We start from the raw sequence: 14,177 nt of genomic DNA, 5'->3' as shown, positions 1-14,177 counted from the left end.
TTGTTCATTTCTTCTGTTCACGTTAGTTCATTTAGATAGATTTTAGTTTAGATTATTACTTTGGTTTTAGGCTAGGTTAGATTTTTATTTGATTTAAATTTAGAGTTTTATTTAGTTAGGATTTTGATTTTATAAAGTTTCATTTTTTTTTGTTATACATATAGATTAGGTGTTAGTTTCTATTTTGATTTCTTTTAGCTTAGCTTTTAATCTTTAGTTTTAGTTTAGTTTTGTTTTATTCTTTTATTTTAAAATAAATCAAAAATCTCATAAAAAAATAAAAAAATAAATATATGTCCAGCTGTCAATGAAAGATTTCAAGACAATTCTTCATATCAGAATGTGTCATCCACCTGTACCGTTGCAGATCAAATCCATGATAGTGGAAAAGCAGGGACAAATTGTAAAATCAGTGTCGACAATAAAAGGGAAAATCAGAAGCAAATTATAGAAGAACTAATGCGGCTGGTAAAAAATATGGAAATCAATCAAGAAAAAATTGTAACTGATTACGCCAATGATATGAGAACTTTATGCACCCACCTGGAAAAGCATGATAAGGAGATGGAAATCATGAAAATTAAACACTCTGATCACGTAACCGACATGCAAAGTTAGCATGCTAAGGAAATTGAGACCATGAAAGCTAATCATGACAAGGAAATTAATTTTATGCAAAGCAAGTTATCAGGCTTAGAGGAAAAGATGACAATCATGGAATTCAATCATTCAAATCAAGTGACTGCCATGGAAGCTAGTTATCAAGAAGAAATAAATTCGATTCAGAACAAATTGTCAACCATGGATGAAGAAATGACCATCATGAGATTCGATTATAATAATCAGCAGGGAAATCATAAGAAAGAGATAAACAATATGCAAAACTATTTCATGGGCATGAAAGCAAAAAATTATAAAATTATAAAGGACATGGAAGTTGGTCAAATATCTCTTCAGAGTAAATTATTGGCCATAGAAGAAAAGCAGGTACCACGTGTCATAAATACAGATGGAATACATATCATCGAGAACAGATTAAACATAATGGAAGTTAATTATTCTAATTAGATGTCCATTATTCAGAATCAAATAAAGGCTATGCAAGCTAATCATGTCACTCTGCAAGAATGATTCGTGAAAACTGAGCTCAATCAAGCGAAGTTAATAGTAAGACATGCCAGAGAAATGGGTTTATTACATAAAAGGTTGGAAGAGAGGAAATCACAGGTCTTGTCTTGTTGTGAATATCCCGAGAAAGAGGTTAACTCCATTAACGAAGATTTAACTAAGAATGACATGATCGAAAAAGAAATAAAAAAGGGGATCGAAGAAGAAATAAAAAAGGGCCAAGTTATAACTCATGACACCTGTGAGACTGATCCATCATCCTTGACAGAGTAGATGCAGAATGAAGAAAGACATGTCATGCATATCTTACATACTTCATCTGAGAGTTTTGAAGCAAAATGTTCCACATCATCAGTGATACAGTCTGCCACGAAGAAAAAGCGCAAGAGAAAGAGAATGAGAAAAAGATTTGATGCATCAGATGGTCGCGAGCAACTTGATTTTGGAAGTCCTACCGTATGCAGGATTGGACATGGCACATCTGAGAAGCAACCAACAGATTTTCCTGAAAGCAGGAAAATGCTCAGTATACACTATATTGAACACATCTGATGCCATGGGGCATCCTCTGTATTTCTAACCCTACTCCTTGTCTTTTCAACATTTCATTTCTGTTTTAGGATTATATCTACCTTTTCATGTTACTAGATACTTAATAAATGAAGAGCTTATATCTTTCATGTGCTTAATGTTATATAATGATTTTTGGATGGATGCTACTTATGTTTTGTTGTGTGTTGCGTGGATGCAGATTCTGGATTCTCACATTCCTATAGTGCAACAATGTGTCCCCAAGTAGAGCCAGATGTTGACCACTACGTGTCAACTACCCATAGCAGTACACCCCCTTTTTTTTGAAAAAGGGATAGCACCTGATCAACGTGTCAGTGCCATTCGACTATCATCATCAACCAGATCATGTTATGTTGTAAACCCAGTCTGCATGTGTAAATTGTAAATAATCTTAGCAGATTTGTATCATGTATGTAATTGCTTAGGTAAACCTAATTTTCTAGTGATGATCTACATTCCGGAAGGTTTTTTGTCTCAGCAATCCATGATCAACAGAATTTTCCTTCAGCCTAACCCCAAAGCTGGAATGGATTTTGTCATTAGAATCTTAGGGAGTCCTAGTGTGCTAAATCGAGTCTATGTAAAAGTGATCTAGGAATAATCCTAACTATTTGGTTAAGTTATTACAAATCGCTTGATCTGCTAGATTATATTTGTGTCACAGAACTGGGTGGTCTATGACGGTCTATGTCAAATGGGTTTTCCCCCCCTTGAGATGTAAAAATGTAAAAATCATGATGTAAAGTGTCTTGAGGGTTAGAAAATGTTTTATTCCCTCATAAGTCCTAGGTCCCTAGGTGATTTTTCCAAGGAGATGTCTTTAGTGCGACTTTTTGGAGATTCCAGTGTCGGAATCCGGCGGAAAAATTTGAGGTGAAATCTTGTTTTGTGTTATTCAAACTAGTTTTTTAACTGCATATTTGGATTCAGCACCCTCAAAAACCCCAGGACACTTTGATTGTGAAGGGATTACCCATCAAGCTTGTGATTTCAATAAATTGTTGCCGGATTTTAGAGAAATTTGACCAGAAAAACCCACCGGAAAAGCTTCCAAAAAGTCGCACTAAAGACAACTCCTTTTTCCAAAGGCTAAGTTAGAGGGTCCCTTTAAATAAAAAAAAATAAAAAATATAAAAATAATAAAAAATAATAATAATAATAGTCCGCATGGGGTAGCTCAAGTGGCAATGGCCGTGGAAATGAAGTCTCACCGAACCGGAGATCTTGGGTTCGATTCCTGTGCTACTCTCCCCAGAAATGGGGTGAATAACGGACATGTAAAAAGTCGAAAATGAGAGGGTCCTACCAAGCTTACAAAAAAAAAATAATAATAATAATAAAATGAAATAAAATAATAATAAGTCAAAGTTTTGAGGAAATAAATGCAAAATTTTAAATTTTTATATTAAAATGTGAAATTTCCTCAACATTTAAAATTTTCGACGGATGAGATTAAAAGAGATTTTGATCCTCATCGACGGTCGAGATCACTTTGACATGGATCACTCGAACTAGCCGTTGGGAAATTTTTCTTTAAATAGGGTGTCAGGGGTCATTTGAGATGATTCAATCTGTGAGTCTTGTGCTAAAGAAAGCTCTCTTGTAGTCATTTTTCATGTGCAATAAAGAAAGACTTTGGGGTTGAAATCTTGCTGGTGTTACTCTTCTGGAAATGTTGCAAGATGTTTTATTTCTGTGGATAAATTTAATTTCAGCCATTGATGATAGTTTGATGAAGAGTGATTTTAAACATAGGTATCTTGTTTAGTCACTAGGGTTTGAATGGTAGTTAAATTTCTGAATATGATGGCAGGTATCTCCATTAGATCTGGATTTTAGTATCATTTTCTCCCTCTTTGTTAATGGTTGAAGTAAGTTGTGCAGGAAAATCTTGATTTCGAGATCATCGGGCATTTGGGGAAGTTCTCGACTGAACCAACCAACTCCCGAAAAGACATTTTATGAAGAGCTCAGCTAGTGAAGATCTCGGGCTTATCATTTAATTTTTTCTTGTGAATGCATGAAGGGTTTTCTGAAGCACCTCATACTAAATTTAAAATTCTAAAAATATTTTTGTGGCATATTGACAAATTTGGCTATTTAGAGCTTTCAAACTGTGAATACTGTAATTATTTAGCTTTTTTTTTGTTTTTTTGTTTAATCCTTGAATATATTATTTCTGGGTGTTCTATTTTTGTTATTGCAGGTTGCAGATCGGAAGAAAGCATTTTGTCCGAAGCCAGATCTAGGCCCTCGAGGGTAAGATCTGGCCTCAGGCTCAGTTCTAGCAGGAATATTTACTTCAGATCTGGAAAATTTTGTGGGGTTTTCATCAGGCAATCCGACGCAGAAAGATTTAAGATTTTAATTAAGTTTTCTGAAAATCATTTGTTCAAGGGTTTCTGGGTCACCAGTTTCAGTTTCATTGCTGCCCAAGGTCAATTTTTTTTTTTTTTTGATAGAACTTCTCAAAAATTTTATGTTGTCTGGCTCCAAGATTTACACGCTGCCTAAGTTCCTATGTTCTATCCCGCTGCTGTACCTGCGTTTTTTGAAACCCCTCCAGATCTGCGTCCTTCAAGCTGCAGCTCTGCCATCAAAATCAAGAAGTGTCCATTATTTCACCATTCAGAACCTGCGTTCATCTCCTAAGCATTCTCTACGCATCACTCTGCCGCTGTCTGCCCTTCAATTTCATTCACTACTACTGCATAGCCCTCAGCTCATTTCACGCACTGCCCATCCACGCATCAATACTTCATCCTCAAAACATTCTACGCTGCCTCTAATCCTTTCATCTCCCGCAGTCTTCATAACCTGCAAGAAAAACATCAAATGCTCACTCCAAACCCTCTCCACGCACTCCCTCACGTAGCTCCAATGTTGCCATAACCAACGTGCTATCCCGCAAATCCTTATTCCTCCACGCTGCTTGATCATCTCCCCCTCACGCTTCCATCCCTTCAGCTCATCCCTCTTCTCAATCGCTGCCCAAGCTCCTGGCCCGTCGTTTTCCTCACCCTTCTCCATGGTCTTCTTTTCAGCTGCTTTCTTCTATTCAAAACTCCTTCCATCCCTCAACCCCTGCGGCTTCCCTCATTTACCCCTCGCGCAGTGCCCATCTCCTCCATAGCTCTCCATTCCGCAGTCTTCGAGCTCATTTTCCCCGCTGCCAAAGCTCTTCACGCTGCTGCTAATCCTGCAAACAACAACGCGCAACAAAAAAGGCTTTCGATTTTATGTGTTATGTGTTAAGTTAGGACTTAGGGTTAGTTTAACTTTCATTATTATGACTTTTATTTTTATTTTTTGTGTTACATATTTGTTAGTAGGGTTAGCATAGGTATTTTTGGTCTTGTTCATTTTTTCTGTTCACGTTAGTTCATTTAGATAGATTTTAGTTTAGATTATTATTTTGGTTTTAGGCTAGGTTAGATTTTTATTTGATTTAGATTTAGAGTTTTATTTAGTTAGGATTTTGATTTTATAAATTTTGATTTTTTTTTTTGTTATACATATAGATTAGGTGTTAGTTTCTATTTTGATTTCTTTTAGCTTAGCTTTTAGTCTTTAGTTTTAGTTTAGTTTTGTTTTATTTTTTGATTTTAAAATAAATCAAAAAACTCAACCAAAAAAAAAAAAAAATTGATATATTTTGTCACATTTAGTCTTGGCATATTCACTTAAGGATTTGTCACATTTACAATTTTGGTGTATCTTATCCTCTAAGGCTAAAAATTTTTAATGTGGGATTAATATTTGTCATTTTTATATAGTTAAATGCACTTAAATTTTATCTGAAGATTAGCTATCTGAAAGTGGTGAATCATTTTATGAACTGGTTAGCATTTTGTGGTCATTCAAAGTATTCTATCTTTTGAAAATTTAATTGTTGGAGCTTTGCTAAGTTATCAAAAATGATCGTGGTTGCTTGATTGTTTTAATGCTCATCATATGCTAGACATTTCAGTGAATATCTTCAAGAAATTGCTAAAAGGTTTGTTTATATTTATATTTCCTAAGCATCAAATCAATTATTTGATTTCCACTTCATCTAGCAAAGGCACTGGTACTAAACATTTAAGGATCTAATCAAGTTCTAAAATCAATCAAGTGCTTGTTTCCCTTGCTGTGTCTCTCAAGCCAGTTGATTACCAGTTGGTCTTCTTTTATCCCATAGGGTCTACCCTCCTTAGCCTAGGGAGACAGCTTAAACGGAGAGATCGGGGATCAGGGTGACAGCCCCCGGTCTGAGCGTTGTCGCGGTGCCTAGACACTCTGTGCGACAACACACCCAAAGCTTTCATTGGTTTAATTGTTGGGGTCATGTTGCCTTAAACTGATTTTCAGCTATGACAATAAAAATGTAAAAAGTACGACACTGAAAATGGTTGAAGAAGTCCACACACAGTTTAAACCTAAGTCACATGGTTCGTCTATACACATTTTCTATATATATATACACAATGTTGCACGAAGCGGGGACAAAGCAGGGATGTTTTTTGGAACCGGATACGTAGAAACGTCATTTCCCAAAAATCTAGGAAGCAAAGCGTCTCGAAAGCGTCTAGGATATATATATATATATATAAAAACATCCAAAATACCAAATTAGTTGTAGAAGATATGAAAAATGCATATTTGTACATAAATCGAGATAGATATGGCATCCATTGTACATCAATGATTAATTATTTGAGCATCAACCATCTAGAATCTAGATTCTTCTCTTCTTGTCTCGCCTTTGCCTCTACCTCAATTGTCTAGGGATATTAGTCAACATCGTCCAATTTTGATCAAACTACCTAGTCCAAGCCTTAAAATATGGTGGAAAAAGATTAACATGCTTGATCAATGATTTTGACATGATTGAAAGGTAATTTTTTTCTAAGACCATGACAAAGGAGTTCAACAATTAACACCACCAACACTAGGGTATATGAGCACATATAGGGCTTGGTGCTCTTGATTAAATGCCAATCTTTGGCTCTATGCAAGAAGGCAAAAAATACTCTGTTAGAAAGACTGAAATTTGTGATATACATCTGTGGAGAAGCCTGAATCCTTGTGGAGAGAAAGCCTGCCATCAAGTCAGAATTGCTTGTGGGTTGAAGCAGTGTACAAGCTTGAGTTTGCTGAGGTATGACTATGGAAGAAGAAGGCAAAAACTAGGCCTCCATCACAGACCTTGTTCAAGTTACTAAAGAAGGATTTTATGAAGGAGAGCTTGAAGCAATTATGGAACAGCCCTGAAGTTTTTGAAGTAGTCCTTGGACCAATCTTTTGAGTAGTCCTTGAAGAATCATTGAAGCAGACCTTAGACACATTATGAAGCACACTCTTGAGACCAACTCAGAGCACATGTTGAAGACCTTTTTGTTGGAAATACTGAGAGGGGGGGTGAGTCAATATTCCTTTTTTTGTTGTTCTTGTTGTTACCAAAAGCACATATATATATATATATATATATATATATATATATATATATATGAAACACAAAAATAGATAGCTGGAATTAATTCTTTTATTAACACAAAACAATGCAATGAAATAAATACAATATAAGTATATATCTGGTTGAGATTAGTTGCCAAGCTCCAACTTGGACTTCAGTGAGGCTCCAACCTCCAGAGCACCAACTCTGTTTTGCAATGGTTCTGCACTTAGGAGCACCAACCCCCAAGGATTTCAATCCTGTTCAGTTCTGAGGCTCCAACCCTCCAACCCAACCCTCGTATAAACTGTTATGCTGCTGATCTCTGTGCTGCTGAGGTTCTCCTTCACTCCTATTCTCCTGCTTCTCCTACCTCTACTGCCTCTGCTGCTTCTGCTGCCTCTCACTCTAGTTATTCACCACAACAACACACACTGTTCTTTGTTTCTTATGTTTTATTCATTCCCCATGCCTCTATCAATTCGTTTCCGCTTACACCGCCTCTTTGGCTTCCTCCTCAGTCATTGTGGCTTCCTCTCTGTTGTGCAAGTTCACCGACTCTTCTGGGGACACGTAGATTCATTAGAGAGATCCAAATAATCCACGGACAACACATCTTCCCGGTTAACTGTAACAATGCTCCTTTTGACAATGATTGCAGGCATACACAGAGTTTTTCAGTTTAACGGAGGTGTTATGCCCCAATCGCAATCTCCATCGCCATGATGCACCCCATTTAACTGACGTTCAGCCTCCTGAATCATCGGAGCAGTTATCATAGGCCTTTCGGCCTAAAAACCCCACGCAGGCCAAAAAACTCGATTACACAGGAAACATGGGCGAAACAGTCGAAAAGACTAAAGGGCGGACTTCAGGATATATTACACCCGCATCTATTTCTATATCGGGTCCACGCTTAAATCGCAATCGGCGATTCGTGACTCCCGGAGGTCCTTTATATGTCGAGACCATGGCATTGCCGATGGCCGACGGCCGATCCTCCATAGTTTCATCGCAATCGGCCCCAAAACCTTTTCCACATGATCCATATATCCGCCTATTTTCCTTTTAAATAGAAATACTTTGAAAAATACCCCAAAACACTAGTTTTTACCTTTTCCTATCGACGGGCTTACCGTACGCCGAAGTCAACGCGCCAAGCATTTGTGACCATTGATCTGGAGCGATAAGATCTCACGGTCCAGATCAAATCGCCTTATCAACGATCAGAGGTCCTAATGGACTGCACTATCGACGCTATTCCTTTGGTCTAATGCGATATCACTGATCGCTATCGGCGATTTACAATGGCGCTTAACACTTAATACACTCCCGCTCCAATATGCCGATGCGATGTAAGTCCCAGACCCGATTGGATCCCAAAACTCCCGTGCATATATTTTCAAGTCCGTTTTTCTGGATCCGCTAAGTGTATTTGCCCTAGAGCCAAGTTTTCCGCCTCCGATAGTATAAAGGCATTTATACGTGAGTTTTTGGCCTCCGATAGTGTATTTGCCATGTATTTTGCCAGAAGTCTGCACCGATAGTGTATTTGCCATATTGCATAGTTTTGCCCGCCGATAGTGTTAAAGCATGCATACATGGGTTTCACGGGCCCGATAACATATATATATATATATATATATATGAGTTCGGCTTCCGATAACTCTGTCTGTTGTTAAATGCATGCATATAAGCTCTCCGATGGCTCTGTTTGCTCTGTGTGCTCCTCTTCTTTGGCATATATATATGACATATACATACGATGGCTTTGTTTGCTCTGTGTGCTCCATATACATATGTGGCTCCTCTTGGCTCCGATATGCCTCCTTGCTCTGGTTGCTTCCTCCTATGGCTCTGACTGCTCTGTGCTCTGTTAGCTCCTATGGTGACTCTATCTGCTCCTCTTGGCTCCTACGATAGCTCTGTGTGCTCCTCGAATATTGCCATAATGACAATCTGTGTCCAACAATCTCCCCCTTTGTTATTGATGGCAATATTCCTCAGCTCTCCCCCTTTGACATCAATGGCAAAGGAATGCATACAGACTCCCCCTGTCAAACTACTCCCCCTGTCCTGCCACACCTTTATGAATGAAGTGATGATAAAGAGATAACCCCCATATTTTGACGCAGATGTTCGAATGCTTCTCGAGGAAGAGGTTTTGTGAAAATATCAGCTATCTTCTCCTTAGTACCGATATATTCCAGGACGATGTTTTGTTCAGCTACTTGCTCACGGAGGAAATGATACTTGATTGGTATGTGTTTGGTCCTTGAGTGCATCATTGGATTTTTGATGAGACTGATAGCACTTGTGTTGTCATAATAGATGGTAATCAGTTGATCTGTACATATGTTGACATCTTTTAGAGCTTCCTCCATCCATAGTATTTGAGTACAACAGTCTGATGCAGCAATATACTCTACTTCGACTGTGGATAATGATATGGATGATTGTTTTTTGCTGATCCAAGATACTAAACAGTCTCCTAGGAAGAACACATTTCCACTAGTACTTTTCCGATCATCTATACTTCCAGCCCAATCAGCATCGGTGTATGCAATTACAGCCAGTGTTGAGCTCTTTGGGTACCGAAGACCGAAATCAGGAGTTCCTTTCAGATATCTGAGAATTCTTTTTACAGCTAATAAATGGGATTGTTTGGGAGCAAATTGAAATATTCCCACCATTCATACTGCCTGCATTATGTCTGGTCTTGTAGCTGTTAAGTATAGAAGGGCTCCAATTATTGATCTATAATGAGTTGCATCTACTGGAGGGGAGTCATCATCTTTGCTCAATTTGCAGTTTGTGGTCATAGGTGTGCTCATGGGTGCACAGTCCTCCATTCCATATCTTTCGAGCATGTCTTTTAGATATTTGGTTTGAGATATACATAGTCCTGCTCTGGTTTGAGATACTTGAAGTCCAAGGAAGTGAGACAACTCTCCTATCATTGACATCTCAAACTCTTTTGACATGTTTTGAGAAAATTCATGGCTCATTTCATCATTATTGCTAGCAAAAATCAGATCATCGACATAAACAAGAGTAACTAATAACTTACCTTCATCTGTCTTTATGTATAGATTACTTCCAGCCACTCCCTTTTTGAACCCTTGTTGTTGTAGATAGTGATCCAATCTTGCATACCAAGCTCTTGGAGCTTGTTTCAACCCATACAAAGCCTTTTTCAACTCACAAACTAAGTCCTTTCCTTCTGTTAGAGCAAACCCTTCTCGCTGCTCCATGTAGACTTCTTCCTTGAGTTCCCCATTTAGAAATGCTGATTTCACGTCCATTTGATAGATTTTGAATCCTTTTGAGCAAGCAAATGCCAAGAACATCCCGATAGCTTCCATACAGGCTACTGGCGCAAATGTCTCTTCAAAGTCAATTCCTTCAATTTGTGAATAGCCTTTGCAGACAAGCCTTGCCTTGTTTCTGATAACCTGTCCTTCTTCATTCATTTTATTTTTGAACACCCATTTGGTTCCTATTATGTTTTTGTCCTTTGGACGAGGTACCAGCTCCCATGTCTTGTTCTTCTCAATTTGGGACATTTCTTCTTCCATGGCTTTTACCCAATGAGGATCCTTACTTGCTTCTGCAAATGTTTCTGGTTCTATCATAGATAGAAGAGCAATGACATTTCTCTTTGTTGTAATGGTCATCCTTCTTCGGGTTTGCATCCCTTCATTTCTATTGCCGATAATCTGCTCTTCTAGATGATATTTCTTGATAAACTTCATCCTTGAACGGGTATGAGGTGATTCTTTCTCCTCTTCTTCTTCTTCCTCATCTATTTCTTCTTCTTTAGGTTCTTCTTCTTCAATGAGAAGATCATCTTCATGTCCTTCAATTTCTTTTTCTGGAAGGTCTTCATCAACCTTTACATCAATGCTTTCCACTATTTTCTTCAATCGAAAATTGTAGCACTTGTAAGCCTTGCTCCGTGTAGAGTATCCAAGAAATATCCCTTCATCAACCTGAGAATCAAACTTTCCTGGTGAGCCATCATTGATTTTTATGAAGCACTTGCTTCCGAAGATCTTGAAGTACTTTACTGAAGCTGCTCTTCCTTTCCATAACTCATAAGGAGTTTTTTCACAGTTTGGTCTTAATTGAGTTCGATTTAATGTATAGACAGTCGTCCCTACTGCTTCTCTCCATAATTTTCGCTGCAAGTCTGCTGCTAATAACATTGTTCTTGCCATTTCTTGGACTGTTCGGTTTCTTCGTTCAACTACCCCATTTTGCTGAGGTGTTCTAGCAGCAAAGAATTCCCTTTTAATTCCATGAATATTATAGAACTCACTAAACTCGTTTGATGTGAATTCTCCCCCTCTGTCTATTCTGAGGCACTTAATTTTTTAATCTTTTTCATTTTCTACAAGGGCTTTTAGATTCTTAAAACACTCAAAAGTTTCAGATTTATACTTTATAAAATATATCCACATCATTCTAGTATAGTCATCAACAAATAACACAAAGTACCTTTCTCCTTGGAGTGCCTAATTTCTAGTTGGTCCACACAAATTAGCATGGATGATCTCCAAGGGCTTTGATGTAGAGAGCTCCTTTGTCTTGTGGCTGGTTCTGGTTTGCTTTCCATGTTGACATGGACCACATACTCCTTGATTTGGTTTGAACAGCCTTGGGATGTCTCGTACAGCTCTAATCTTGCTGATATTGATCAGATTTTCGAAGCTTGTATGTCCAAGTCGCTTGTGCCACAACCAACTTTCATCTGTCTGACTCAGGTAGCATTTATTTTCTTGAATCTTGTTCAAAATGTAAATGTTGTCTGGTGTTCTAACCCCTTTCGCCACAAGTTCCCCTGAGGAAGAGTTCCTTATTTCACAGTCTTTGGTGCTGAAGACAACCTTATGTCCTTGATCACAGATTTGGTTGACACTCAGGAGATTGTGTTTGAGCCCGTCTACTAGCAGAGCATCTTGAGCTTTTCCTTTTCCATTGATCAGAGTAACAGTTCCTTTTCCTGCAATTCTACCAGATCCACTTCCAAAGGACACATTCCCTTCCTTTTTTCTCAATGAGACAAACTTCCTTTTGTCTCCTGTCATGTGTCTGGAGCACCCACTATCCACAAACCAATGATTTCCATTATTTTGAGCATATAGAGCCAGGCCGCATTTATCCATGCTGGAATTCTTACTACTCGTCTTTCTTCCTTTGAGTGGGCAGTCTTGTTCATAGTGTCCATTATTGTAGCAGAATGAGCAAATCAGATCAAATTTGGTCAAGGGATCAAATGAATTGAAGGTTTTGATTTGTCCCTACCTTTTGGGGGCATATGAATTGATTATTCGATCCTTTAGCTTTGGCATTTCACTTCTGCGAGCCATGCAATGTCTGGCTTGATGAACGAAGTTTTTACAGTGAAAACAGTGTCCAAGAAAGATGGTTTTGTACCTGTTGAAGCAGCCATGGTTTGAGTTGATTTCCTTCTTGGGAATTACTCCTCCCTCATTCTTTGGATTTGAGATGGGCCCTTGGTGGAGTACAGGTTTGTATTTGTTGTAGTGTCCATGATTCGACTCCACATTCTTCTTTGGAGTAATTCTCTCTTCATTCTTTGGATCTGGGATGCGCTTTTGATAACATACTTTTTCTTCTTTTGGATTGCAGGAAAGTGCATCGGCATAGCTTTTCGCACTATTCTTAGTGCTTGAGGATTCTCCTTTGAAACCTATTAAAGACTTGTCATGTTGAGATTTTTGACTTTTTAGAATAGTCTCAAGTATTTGAGAGCTTTTACAGCCCTTTTTAATTTTCTCCAACTCCTTTCTCAGAGACACTATTTCGGCCTCACGTTCTTCACAAGTCTCTTCTTTTTCTTTTAGCTTTGCTTCCAAGAGATCTTCTCTCCTTCTTGTTTCTTTGTTTTCCACTTTGAGAGAAATGATTTTATTCCATAGTTTCTCATTTTCTTCAATGGCACTTATTAACAGTTCATCCACATTTCCTTCTAGCCCTAAGTCATCATCATTTGCGAATGCCATGAATAATGTTTCTTGGCTTTCATCATGGTCAATTTCTTCATCTGATTTCTTTTTGATGACCATAAACTCATCCTCATCAAACTCATCTTGCTTAGAGAAGAAGTTCTTCTTGTTGAACCCTTTCTTTTTGTGTGCCATTCTTTTAGAATTTCCTTCATCATCACTATCATGTTTATGAGGACATTTTGCTGCATAATGACCTATTTTTCCACACTTAAAACAAATAAGAGGGTACTTGCCTTTAAGCTTAGATCCTTTCTTCAGCTTTCATACAAATTGAGCCAATTTGGATTCCACATCGGACTCATCACTACAGTCATTCCTTTCTTTCCCCTTCTTTGACTTTGAAGCCTTGAATGCTGCATCTTTGGAGCTTGGGCCACCTTTCCTCATCTCATAGGCAATGAGGATTCCATGGAGTTCATCCATCTTGAGGGTATCTAAATCCTTTGCTTCTTCTATGGCACTTATTTTGGAGTCAAATTTGTATGGAAGAGATCTTAATACCTTTTGAACAATGGTACTTTCTTCAATTTTTTCGTCCAAACCTTTAAGGGAGTTGACCACTTCAGCTACTCGGAAGAGGTATGCTGCAATATCTTCTTCATCTTCCATCCTCAGACTTTCAAATTGTCTTTTGTGAGTTTGAAGCTTTGCCTTCTTGACTTTTGAGTCTCCATCGTATAAGCCAACTAGCTTCTCCCACATTTCTTTGGCACAGGTACAATGCACGACTTTTGTAAACTCAGGATTAGTGATTCCACTAGTGATGGAATTCAAGGCCTTTGCATTTGTAATGTAGGCTTTCCTCTCGTCTTGATCTGTTGGAAGAGTGGTAGGCATATGGTACTCATTTTGAACAAAATGCCAAACTTCAGGTCCAAGGGACATTAAGTAGTAGGTCATTCTTTTTTTTCCAGTAACCAAAGTTAGTGCGATCGAACAGAGGAGGTCATCCTGATGCTTCGTGATTTCTCATCATGGCTGTGGATCCTTCTTTAAGCTGTTAGGCT

The sequence above is a fragment of the Pinus tabuliformis genome, chromosome 7 (genome assembly GCF_031772625.1).
Source record: "Pinus tabuliformis cultivar Carrire ecotype Pingquan chromosome 7, CPIR1, whole genome shotgun sequence".
NCBI lineage: Eukaryota > Viridiplantae > Streptophyta > Pinopsida > Pinales > Pinaceae > Pinus > Pinus tabuliformis.
The sequence above is the reverse complement of the archived record's forward strand: the minus strand, read 5'-3'. Positions refer to the sequence as shown.